Raw genomic sequence first — 13,283 nt, forward strand, 5'->3', positions numbered from 1 at the left:
CCTATGCAGGGGGTCGGACTCAATGATCTATTGAGGTCCCTTCTGACCCAAACATCTATGAATCTATGAAAGAAATCTCACTATAAGTGGACAACCTTAGTTTAATGAACCACCTCAAATATCATCTAAAGTGTGGTTTAAACTGCTCTGAGATTCTCACAACAGTATTTATTGTAAATGTTTGCATATTTGTGAACTATGATGTAATTCTTTCCTAATTCAGGAAAATGTTTCTCCCATTGGAAAAAAAAAAAAGAGTATAAAAAAATTTTGCCACAAGAGGAAAAGAAACACACAGAAGTAAAGTCCTTGAAATATGCTTAAGACTTTTTACACTAAAAGGCTTTCCAGAGATTTAGTAAGCTAAAAATTGCAGTCTTTATGTTAGCACGGGGTGGTGAAGAGAGCATACCTTGCTCTCTTCACCACCCCCCACCCCCCCCAAATACTTTATAAACATTTCACTAACGGGTTCAGACTCATAACAATCACTTTCCACAGTGAATAAATATTTAATCCAATCCAATTCTACATCATAGGTACCTTTGCTGGCAACTAGTACAGTTAGAAGTAGAACTCAGATTTTCCCCCGAGGTTGGCTATCTCCACAAGAAAAACTAAACAAAACCAACAACCACCTCAAGAGCAGCCAATAATACAAATCAAGCTTTATTTTGCCCCAGGAATTTCTTAAAGTTACCTTGCATTGTATTGGGTTAAATTGGACCTTGTATAAAGAAACAGTATTTCAATACGTATCTATCCACTAGACATTTCAACAAGGCATCATCTACTACTTGCATCATCTTTATAATACCAGTTTTAAAAGACCATTAACCTGATTACACTGGGGAACTGATACCTAATTCTTGCTTGATTCATGAGAGAAAGTCTATAAACTGCTCTGTGTTTCTGTAATAATCAGAACCAGAAATCAGATGTTTAAAACAAAGACAAGAATTATTAGAACTTTCTTTTGGTCCTGTATCAAAGAAATACTTCCACAAAAAATGGGAACAGCCTGATTGTCTTTTTAGAATTTTCTACTGCAAACAGAAATAATACTTGTGAATTTAATCTTCTGTTCCTACATGTTTGCTTTGTACCCAGCACATACCGCTGCCTAATTCCACTTCGAAAAGAAAAAATACTACCATAAGGTTGTTTCCCTATTTGGGAAAATTAAGAGGGACTGTAATACCCAGTGCTTTATTTCTTCACATAGCATGTAGTTTCAAGCACTTCCTGTTACCTTACAGCTGGTCCAAATTCTAGTCCTAATGGAAATTTTCAATGATAAAAGAAAAGTTGCATTGATTTTTCCCAGTGGCAATTTCCACCAGAAATTCTAGTTCAGGGCTGCAATGTTTCTTTATAGAAAGATGATTTTTTTTCAGAGAAATAAAGACCACCAAAAAAGTTTTTTTTTTGTTTTGATTGAGGGAGAGGAGGGAGGGGAGAAAGACCCTTCATTTTCTAATCAAGGAACACAGTTTCGAAAGATTTTTAAACAATCCAGCCTAAATCCCATACAATTCTGCTGACTTCAGTGTGACAAGTAAAAACAGAAATTGACCTATTCTCTGTAAGCCCCTGCTGTTCTTATGCTAGTTACATTTTCTTTTGCTCTAGGTTCTATAATCCTATATGTAAGCAAAGCTGCCCCGAAATTCTCAATGCAAAAAAATATCTTTTGAGAAGGATGACTGCTACTGAAATCCACTAACTGTCCAGTGCCAACAGTTCCTATTACCATAAATGGACTTTCATAGCCCTAGAACTTCTAATCATAACTCCTGTATTCTGATTTCTCAGCATTTAGAGCATTGCTATGAGCAACATAGCTCATTATTAACAGCAGGCTAGCTGTGAAGCTCACTTAATAAAAAAAACGCACAAAAAACCCCACACATATATATGCATGTAGCACCATTCATTATGAACTATATCCCAAGGTCCCTCAAAAGCTTTTATATTTTATACATATGGTAAATTACAGTGAAAAAATGGTCATTAAGATGTATATGGCACATTATATAGAAATCATAGGTATTTTTATAAGTTTGTGTTCAGCTTTGACGCTTACATTTGAGGCAGAAATTTTGTTCTCAACTATCATTTTCAGTAAACAAATAATTGAGGGCAAACAAATAGAAGTTTCCAATAGTTTTAAGTTCATGAAGTAGTGAGAAGAGAAACAACCTGAAAAAATGTGCTGTATATATTAACAGTTAATATACTCAATTTATTTTAAATCACAATATCAAAATTAAATTTTAATGACAAAATCATTCTTTCCACCAATAATTCCTCAGTTAGGATTTAACAGTGATCAGAGGTTCCCTCAAGACCCCAAATTTGTTCTTCTGTCATGCAACCTGCTCTCTTGACTTGCAAGAGCTCCAACTCTTCATTTATTTATGAAGGAATCATGGTCTACTGCCTCTCAATTGTACATATTCCAACAGCTACATTGATAAGGCAATACTCTACAATATAAATTCCTATTGAAATTGGTAGGAACTTTGTACGTGTCCTGAAAGGGAGAAGTCTGTCTTATGTGGATTTTTAAGCTCTAACCCTGTCAAAAGTCCATAAACTTTATAGCTGGTACAAAGTAGTTTAAGAACACTACCCATATGTAATTATTACAATATTAGAAACATTTTGTTTGAAACAGGTCTAACTGGCTCAATCTAGAAGGAGTTTCAGGTGCTTCTATCAAGTACTGAAGTCAACAGAACCATATCAATTAACCCCAGCTTAGAGTCTGGTCCAGTGATTTCAGTTGTGAAAATTACAACAGAAACAGATATTTATTTTGAATAAACACACTTATCTAATTTGTATCCATAGCTGCAGGATAAGGTGATTATTATACAGAGCAGTCTTTACTAATGTTGGCCATCTTATTTTGTGTATAATTTCAAATCTGTATTCAAGAGATATTGGCACAGGCTGAAAATTTCAAAACTGCTAAGGCCAAAATGTCCCATCCCACTCAAAGCTCCCCACTGGCACCTCTAAGAAGTTCCAGCCATAGCTTTTTCTAAATATTTTAGGTATGCCTGATATATAACTGTGACTAGAAACTGTGTAAGGTAATTTAAATGAAAGTTACAGTAATACATATTCTGCAGAAAATACAAGCTATAAAAACACATTATTTGTACTGTCTTTTTCATAATATATTTTAAAGATAACACAAGGTTGCTTTTACCTCTGTTAATTTTCAGCTGTTTTGATGAGAATTGAACCTATAGCCTAAAAAATTTAGAAACACACAAAAAGTTATCAGATAAAGAGCATAACATACACATGCACATGAGAACAATAAATAAAATTCACACACTCTATTTAGCAATTAAGCAAAAGTTAGAAGAATAATTCATTAATTAAAAGGCCAGTTCCAAAATAACATAATCACTAATTTAAGCCTCACAGCTAGTTTATGAATGAGTATATTGCTTTGTTTGAAGTCATTGACTTTAATATGTATAAGATTTCCCCCTTCAGATTAGGGAAGAAGGGAACATATAACAACAGCTTTTTATCAGCTCAGTCCTTGTAAGTTCCATAAATTACTAAATCTCCCCTCCCCACAATTACTTTAAAACTAACAATAACATATGCAGTAGTGTCAATATTTCATACCATTTCCAAATGTACTGACCCTCAAAATCCAATATTGATTTTAGCTTTACCTTGATCAATACTAATCTCTGAGATAAATTAGTCTTTACATTGACCTAAACAAAAGTCATTACATGTATATTAGTGAAACCCCACAACATATATTTAATTAATTTAAGAGGCCACTAAAGGTTGGAAAAAAAACACTTTTATTCCTAGGATTTCTATCAATCACCCTTAGCAAAAATTTAAGTGCGACTAATAATTCCCATAATCCCATAGTGTCTAGAACAATTTTTCAAAACACTTTGACCTTCCTTCCATTACTTTAAGACTAATTTTCTTTCTTGTATATAGCATATTGAAGAAATATCACCATATTATATTGTTGTTGGACTATTAGGATCCAATTTCATTTCCATTACAGTCAAGCCCATTACAATGAATGTGAAATGATTTTTCCTTTGCTTTTGATGAGCTTTTGGCAATTAAATTTGTTTTGTCAAGAAATAAACAGAGCACCAAAAGTGAGGTAGATTTTGTTGTTTTTTTAAGCATAAATTAAGAGCTTTTTCCTTTCACCCCTATGATACTGGTGAATTGTAAAAATAAGATCATAAATTGATACAGATTTACTAAACTTCATTTAGTACAAACAACTTTCTGCAGTATGTCATCTCCCCCAACATTAAGCATTAGACTTCAAAAGGAACTACTGATCCTGCATAAATGTAAGCATACAAATAAGATTTTATATAATGTGGGCCCTAGATTATATATTACTTGGTGGAATTATATGATATTCTCTCCCTAAAGCTGTCTTCCCCCCGCCCCCCGGTTAAGACTGGCATAGAAAACGATTTTCATATAAGCTAAAGCTAAGTAGATATTTATTCTGACTTGCCCCCGTTTAAATACAGAAATACTAAAACAAGATAGCAGGAGAAGATGTAAAGAAAGAAAAGGAACGGAGGAAAGGAACAGAGGAGGGACAGAGAAAATGAAAAGAGATGAGGAAAAAATAGAGCAGAGAGGAAACTGGAGCAGGAGTGAACATTTAATAAATGTATTCAACTACTTCCAGTAAAGTACTTTGTATCATGGACATTTCTGTTACAATATATTAAACCTTCCATGGTGACCAGATATACTGTGCTTTACTGTAATTTCTGGATTTCTGAAACACTATTGTTTCTTCACAAGTGTCTCTTCACAATTGCTAGTGCTCTGTTGAACCAAACACTATAATCTTTACACAGCTTCCACCAGACTTAAAAAGAAAAAAAAAAAACCACAGGCAAACTTGTAATACAGTTTTGATAGTTTTGTATTACAGTTTTAATTGCAAAAACAGTTTTGCAATTAAATATTGCCCAGTACAAAAGACCATAAGCACGCCAAAGAATGTGTTAAATTAGAGCCTGATGAGTCACAGGATCATCATTTGTCTTATTTTGTGACACTTGTTTTAAATCATTGGGGGAAGGGGGTTCCAATACATCTTCCAAAAGATATTTACTAAATTAACCTTAAATGGCAGGCCAGAAGCACGAATGAAATTATTAAGTGCTGTACAGTGATATAGACCAAAGTCCAGAACAGAAGGAGACCTCTTTGATCTTCCATGCTGGTCTTCCTTTTTAATGTTAAAGCTGCCTCGCTATACTGTTTTTTTTGTTGCTTCCTTTTTAAAGTTCTCACAATTGAACCAAACCAATGATGAAGTAGACATAACAGCATCTGGAATTCCAGTGCTGACCAGGTATCTGGCTAGTGTTCTTAAAAAATGTTGTTTAACCCCCATCACTTGCTAGTTTCAAGCCTGTTCTCAAATCCATAATTCTGCTTTACCATTTCTCTGAACAAACTTGAGTTTGAGATGGTTTTAAATAAGGGTGTTTTCAGAAGGCATAGTGCAAGGCAGGTAAGGAAAGGAGCTCCAGTCACAAGCACAGAATAAGGGATGGTACAACAGGATAAAATGATTAAACTGGCATCTTGTGCAAAATGAATGGGTACCAAGGGAGAAATAAAAGGAGACAATAGCAGAAAGGCAAGTTCTGACCTTTTAATGCAAACTTTAAAAAACCAAGAAAGAAGTTTAAACTTAATGCCAAAGGAAATGCTAGATATAGTCAGAGAAGCAGGAAGGCTGGAGCAGTTTTAGAGCTACACACTTTCCTTTGGACTGCAATTCAGACAGTTTGAAGGAAATAAGAAAGTAACAGAATACAATAATTTAGATGAGAACTAGTCATGGACAAGGGTTGAAAATGTGAACACTGAGACAAACAAACAGATTTGGCAGAGTAGAAGTGTGGTAAGGCTGTAAATAACCTCAGCATAACAGAAACTGGAGAGACAGGAGTTAAAACACCAACGCTGTAAAACTGAGTGATTGGAAATTTAGTTGAAGTGTCAAATGTGATAGAGAATAGCCAGCTTGGCGGAGGCTAAGGAGAAGTTAATAACTGTTTTCCTCCAAAAGGTGCCATTGCAACTAAATTATCATGTGACCACATATCACAAATCCATTTAAAATGCATGGAATTTTAAATTAATTCTCACAGTTTTTATACTATTTTATACTATACTTTTCTTTGTTCAAAGTTAGGGCATTGCTTCCATATTCTTAATGCATGAAGCCACTGACACAGGATATAGACTATGTTCCTGGTACATTTTACTATTACTTCAAATACTGATGGGTAAAAAAATTCAAGCAAATGGGGCAGAGAGGGGGAGGGGAGGGCTAAACCCTGAAATAATTAACAAGCGAGCACTCCATCATTTTATGATCAGACCTAAAGATAGTCTCCTTGCAGGAAGATGATAGCTTGTCTGTTTTTCTCCCTAGTAAATGAAATTTAGGACAAGAGCACACATGAAGGGATGCAAGACAGATTGCATCATGACAGAAGGCAAAATATTTCCTCTCTTAAAATAAATATTTACTGATTGCTTACTTAGAATTGTCATTCAGTACTAACAGACTAAAAGTAGAACAGCTTTAGAACATCTTGGGTAAATAACCTCTTGCTAGTTAAAGGACATGCTTCTAAGAATAAGAAACATGAGTTAGACCAGGGGTGGGCAGAATACGGCCTGTGGGCCAAATTCAGCCCACCAGGCACTTTCATTAGGCCCACAGTGCTCACCAATAAATTGTACCCCACCCAGCCCTTCCAACCACGAGGGTGAGAGTGAGGCACTCACATATACACCCCACCGCAACATACTTTATTGCCCCTCACTCCCACCCTCGTGGGCAGAAGGGCCCAGTCAGGCCAGCAGGCAGCTTCTGGGAGGGGCTGCTGCTGCCGTTGCTGCAGCCACCGGGGACCTGTTTGGCTTCCCTAGCATCCTGCTCGTCCCAGACAGGAAGTAGGGAAGTGGTGGGGTCAGGGGCAGAGCTGCAGCTGGGTGGGAGCATAGGGCTGAGGCTGGCAGCAGCATGGAGCTCACACCCACACAGGTGGCAGCAGCATGGAGCTTGTCTGGGCAGTGTGTGGGTGTGAGCGAGGGTTGGGGGTGTGGGGACCACCCCCTCCAAATTCCCCTCATGGTGCGCAGCCCTGGCATGCAGTGGCAGTAGCAGCAGGTGGGGCTGCTCAGGGTGCTTGAGCCCGGTGCAGGCGCTGGTGCCCAGCAGCACGGAGGTCTGGCCAGTGCTACACATAGGGGTGAGTGGCACAGCCCCTGCCAGGCTGTCTCTATTGACAGCGCTCCCCACCATGCACACACAGCCCCAGCACTCACATGGCACAGGAGGGAAGCCCCATGCACTGTGTTGTATTGCAGTAGCTATAATTGCTTTGATTGCTCATATTGTTACTTTTCTTTTTATATAATAAATTATTTAGCCATTAAAATAAAGTTAATTTTGTTATGATTTACGTTTTATAATATTTTGATCAGTTATTATTAGTGTTCTGGAATTAACCATCTATTTTAAATTTCCTATTGCTTAGCATAAATATATTTGACCTATTGGTCTCATGATTTTAGCACTTAAATTTACCATAAGGAAAATGCTTATGCAAGGTTTGTGGTATGTCTGGCTTATATGAAAACAGGTAACGAAAGACTGAATGATGTATGTATGTGACAACATGAAGGAAGACAGTCCTCTTGCAGCAGGTGAAAATAGCCTTCTGTGATTTAATGTTTAAACACTACAGCGATGTCGAGTCAGCAGTTAAGGATTACCAAATATCATGCTTCACCCTGATGGCTGAAGACTGCAAGCAACAACCCCCTCTGAAGATTGCAGGCCACAAAGCCAGAAGATCATGTCCTACCAATCCCAGCCTACCAACAGGGCAAGGAGGATGACCTTCGCAACTGACTCAGCAGAATCCATAGGCTCGTATGGACAGCTATCACTATAAAGAACAAACACAAAAACAAGGCTTTGGGTCTTTCCATCTGCAAGAAGGAGTTTTGGGTGCATCCAACAAGACCTAACTCCAGCCCTCGTGGTTAGTCTGGCCGGCCACCAGATTGAACTGAGCAACTTTAGAACTTGGTAACACCTTAACCTTTGCAAGACTGTCTAACTATGTGCATGTGTGTGCTTGTTTCTTTTGTATGAATGAATGAGTGAATGAACGAGTATGCATGGGAATGAGTGAAGCAGATAACCTTACCATTCTTTCTTCTTTTCAGGTTGCATGTTTTATGTTCCAATAAATGTGGCATTGTGCCTTATCCCCTGATAAGATTCCTGCTTGTTTTTAATTCACAACTGGAGCTGGCTGCCTTCCCTTTCCCTGGACCTGCATGGCAGGGGGTGGGAAAGGCAGCTGGCTCCAGCATGTGGGGCTTCCCTCCTGTGAGCAGGGTCTGTGCATGTGCGGCACAGAATGCCGGCGACAGAGATGGCCCAGATGGGGCTGTGCTCCATGCTATAATGTGCAGCGCTGACCAGATCTGTGCATCACTGGGCACCAGCACCTGAGCCATGCACGAGATCCCCAAACATTCCTGCCTGCTGCTGCTGTGCCATGGTTGGGAGTGTAGGGGGGGTCCCCACACCCCACAAATAACATACACCCACACCCTGCCCCCACAATCCCCTACATATACACCCCCCAACACGCCCTATTGCCTCCCCACAAACAGCCAGCCAACCCCCAACACCCAAACACACACCTACCTAAACACCCCCCACACACAATATACAAGACTAAGAATTTATTTTTGAGTTATTATGCAATCACCCCTATACACAATATGCAAACACAAATCACGACAAAAATATTTTTTGTAATAAAATTAAAATGTGATAGGAGGTGTTTTACTTTTAATATATGATTTGGGTTTTCTTCCAGTTCTAAGATGGCAACCGCCCCACTCCCAAAAGGAGTATTTCCAGGAAGCAAGGGGAGAGACTTCTGGTGGCAAAGGTCAGGGGTTAGAGGGTGGGATTTCCAGTCCCAGGATGGCCACCAGGGGGCAGGGCAGCTGTCAAGGGGTGGGGCTACCCATGCAGCCCTCAAAAGCTCACCAAACCTGGTTAAGTGGCCCACCACCCAAAATACTTGCCCACTCATGAGTTAGATGGTGAAGATTTGTCACTTGCAATTATGTTTCTTACCCATTCAGGGCAGAAAGGAAAAGCCTCCACTCCTGTAGGTGCCTTTTAACATCAGCTCTGAAAAGCAAAATGTTGTTACTGAGGAGTGGAGAGGAAGATGCAACAAGATCCTTGTTGGACTTGTAAGGCTCCTCTAGAAAGAGCAGTTGCTAAACGTGAGTCTATGGAATATTTCTGAGGGGGAAGAAAATCAGCTGAACAATGGCTCCATCAGGAAGAAAAGGCATGTCAACAATATCTTAGGATATAAAAGTCACCTTGGATATCATTTTCATATATTTATATATATAGATATCTATATCTATATCAACTATCAGTATCAATATTGTCTGTTCTGTACATACACTGGAAATCAGACTGTTTAAAAAGTCTGAGAAATTTGTGAAATCTAAGCGATGCCAGAATTGTCCCACTATAATCTCTCAAACTTTATTAAATAAAAATACTTGAGATGGAACCTGGAAAGTCAAGAGATTAAATGGCCAAACACAGTTTCTAGAACACAGGTCTAAGCACTTGTGTCAGGACTTGCCACAGATATTGAAAATGTTAATGGTAGTCATCTGTAGTAGGGCCCAAAGCCTTTCTATCAGCCTTAATCAGTCACAAATGTGCTTCAAACTCACGATCGTTGTTCTTTAACAAAACTGGGTGAGAACCAATAATCAAGGATAATGTATTTCTTATCTTCTTCTCTGCCACTTGACAGAGAAACAAGCAGGTCGGTCCACATCACATTGATCTTAGCTGTGAAGCAGCTTAACAGCTCTTCACAGTTATGAGTCAGCTACAACATCTATGGGTGCTTACACAAGTCACATTTTTCATGCTATCAGACCCCTGAAAGTGCTCTACAACTATGATGTATCTCACACATGCACAGCTGTGGAACGGTTTTAAATTGGCAGATTGTGCAAAAAATTCGTTTTAATCAAATGAGGTATTACATTAAAGCACTCTAAAGCTGAATGCCTTAAGGCACTTGTGTTTCCTCCAGGGTTAATTTTTCACATGTCAGCAGGGGAAGGAAGGGGAAGAGGAGGGAGCTGCAGGCTGCTTTGAATGGCCACAGCAGGGGAGGGAGGGAGGGAGGTTGAACCAGGCACAGTTTGTCTCCCCCCAGTACCGCATCCGGGGTAGTTGGGGGGCAGGGGGGGTTGCGAGGCGACAGAGCTCTATTCCACTCCCCCCTACCCAATCCCAGCTCTGCCCAAAGCAGATGGCAGCTCCCTTCCCTTCCTCTGCTGACAGCCCCGGAGCTGGTGCAATGAGTGGGGGCTGGAGAGAAAGGCAGTTCAGCAGCCTCCTCAGAGCATACTGGAACACCCCAGCCTGCTGGCCACGGCCACTGCAGGTTGGCTCCAGCCCCCATCCCCACCCAACCCAACAGGCAAATGCCTGTTCGATTGGGGAACTAACACATGGCACTTTATGTAAGTTACAGCAGGGAGCACCATGAATTAGAGGGGCCCTAATGTCTGTAAGCACCCCAGGTAGTTAGGTTTCCCAGAACTAAAAACAGTTTCTCTAGCTGGAATTTTGCTGAATGTTGTGGCAACTTCCACTGTCATAGGCCAGTGGGGGCCAATCTTTTTGGCAGACATGTCACAAATAAGCCCTGCACCTTCCCCTAGTGCCACTCCCATCCCTTCACCCTGCCTGATCCAATGCTCTGATTTCTGCTCCCTGCCTGATCTGTCACTGTGCTGCCTGTCCCAAATTCAGCCCTGTACAGGGAGGGGCCATGGCCTGACCCCGATCCTTCTGCCCAGGTGTAGGGGCTGTGGCCCTGACCTTGTGGTAGGAAGGGTGCACAGCCTGGCTTCAATCCAGTCCTGCAGAGGGAAGGAGGAATGGCCCAGCTCCAACCTGCCGCATGGAATTTGGCAGTGGGAAAATGGAGCAATGAGTTATCAGTGCTCCCCTGCCCAGTTTTCCAACCTGTGGGGAGCCCTACAGGTCAGATGCCAAGGCTCTGCAGGCCACATTTGGCTCATGGGCTGGAGGTTGAACACCCCGGTCTAGGATAACATGATAGCTCCAATAAAGACTATGAATCCCTCACGTTAAATATGATAAAGACATCAATTGCTTCTAAAAGTCTTTCAGAACAAGAAGCCTCAATGCTAGGCTGGACAAATTTGGGATAGAAGTACTAGGAAGAGGAAAAGGGAGATCTCTACATTATCAAAATGCAAAATTCATGTTTTTTTTCCAGTACCTGCATATTAGTTAGAGGCTCCTACACCTTAAAATTAAAAGAAAGGGGGAAAAAAAGAAAAGACAAGGCAGAAGCATGACCACCAAGCATCCCTAGCATCATGCTTACAACTATCAGTACAAAATACTGGAATCCTGCTCCTCTAAATTATTATGCGAGTATGAGGGTCTTCTTAGAGAACCAATCGTTGCCATGTTTCTAAACATAGCATTGCTGTGTTCCTAAAATAAGGCTAATAACATGACCAGTGAAATGTAAACTTGTCACCAAACTATCCTAATAAATTGTCCATTACAACCAAATATTAAAGCACTCAATTTTGGAAACTGCCACGCACATCCTTCCATGTCATCCCCCCTCCCTCCCGCCCCCAAACTTACAGATCTACTCCCCACCACCTTTATAACGGGTCTAATTTCTCATTAGATGATATAGCTGGGGAGGGAGGGTGGAAGGAAAAAGATACAATAATGAAATAAGATACATTTTTAGAATCAAATTCCAGAAGCAGATATTTAGTGATAAAAGAAATTGTAGGAGTCAAAATCACATTTCTAGTGCAAGCTTGAAGCTAAAAAAGCCAAGCCTGGTCAATAAATAGTTTGTCATAAACTGAAATGTAAAAGACTCATTAATGTAACTTGCAAGGTGCGACTCAAAAGCAGGCAGCATCAAAAATAATGATCCGACTTCGTGCTCTATTTTACCTTTTTATTGTGCTGCTTTCTCTGAACTTACTAAATTAGCAAATGCAGCAAAAGTAAACCCAATCCTCTGCTTGCGTCTGTCCCCTCACTCTAATGCTAAAACCTGCCAAAAACTTCTAGATTAGAATTTCATTTTAACGGTTCTGAGAAAACCCGGTTGTTCGATGCCTTTCCCTGACAGCAGATTCCACGTGATCTTGTCTGCTAAAGGGAACCATTTCAGAACTTTCCATTCCAAAAAGTTCAAGCTGAGAAGAGAATTAAAAAAAAAAAAAAAAAGGCAATCACCACCACACTTGACTGGGTTGATCTAAATATCAAGAGAGAGAAGTGCTCCAGATCCTCACCACTACTCAGTCTCTCTCAATATTTAGACGTAGTGCAAAGCATCATCAGGACTGAGTCTCTCTCTCGATATCCAGAAGTGCTACAGATCATCTTCACCACCCGGTCTCAGCCTTAGCCTTACTCTGCATACTTAGAAGTGCTACAGATCACCGCCACCTCTGAGCCTCCGACTCCCTGTCCCCCCCCCCCCCCCCCACGTGGCTCATCTGCTACTGTCTCAGGGTCAGATCCACAAGGACCATTACAAGATGCTCTAGTCGCGCATACGCGGCTGAATTCCTCCACAGGCACGACGAACCTGAAGTCATGCTCGCACAGAAAGAAAAAATACAAATAAAGCAAAACCGAAGTGGAAGAAACACTTTCCATCGCTTTCCTTCACCTTCTGGTAACACTAACATGAAAGCGGGGGCTGGGTGCCGGGCAGATCGGAGCAGGAGGGGCCGGGCTGAGCGGGCACCTCTCGCCCCCCGAGCCCCTTTGCTGTCCGGGTCGCACGTGGGGGGCGCGGAGCGGAGTCGCCCCCCCCGCGCCCAGGGCCGCGAGGTGTCGCAGGACGGGGGTGGGAGCTCACCTGAAACCTGGTTTTTGCAGCCATGAGGAGGGAAGAGAAGAGGGACAGGCCCGGGGCCACTCGGGGACGCAGTGGCAGCGCCGGCAGAGCAACCCCAGAGTCCTGCCCGCCCCGGCCCGCACTTACACGGGGTCTCGCTGCAGGCGGCGGCCCCGCTCCTCCGTCCCGGGAGCCACGTCGCTGCCCGGCATCGGGCCCGCG

The 13,283-nt window shown here is 41.2% G+C and overlaps 1 protein-coding gene across 4 annotated transcripts in view; it reads right to left on the minus strand.

Annotated features, from left to right (window-relative positions):
- Positions 1-13,271, minus strand: part of THSD7A (thrombospondin type 1 domain containing 7A) — a 555,303-nt gene extending 542,032 nt beyond the window's left edge. The window contains exons 1-3 of one of the 4 annotated variants that reach the window (XM_025212154.1): positions 13,083-13,271; positions 9,233-9,289; positions 3,221-3,264 (exon numbers count right to left, since the gene is read on the minus strand). The gene's annotated coding sequence lies outside the window, so the exon portion shown is untranslated. The remainder of the gene's footprint in view (positions 1-3,220; positions 3,265-9,232; positions 9,290-13,082) is intronic. The other 3 variants (XM_025212155.1, XM_025212153.1, XM_025212156.1) reach the window with 3 other exon arrangements.
- Between the last annotated feature and the right edge of the window lie 12 nt (positions 13,272-13,283).

Source organism: Alligator sinensis, unplaced genomic scaffold (genome assembly GCF_000455745.1).
Source record: "Alligator sinensis unplaced genomic scaffold, ASM45574v1 scaffold938_1, whole genome shotgun sequence".
Taxonomy (NCBI): domain Eukaryota; kingdom Metazoa; phylum Chordata; order Crocodylia; family Alligatoridae; genus Alligator; species Alligator sinensis.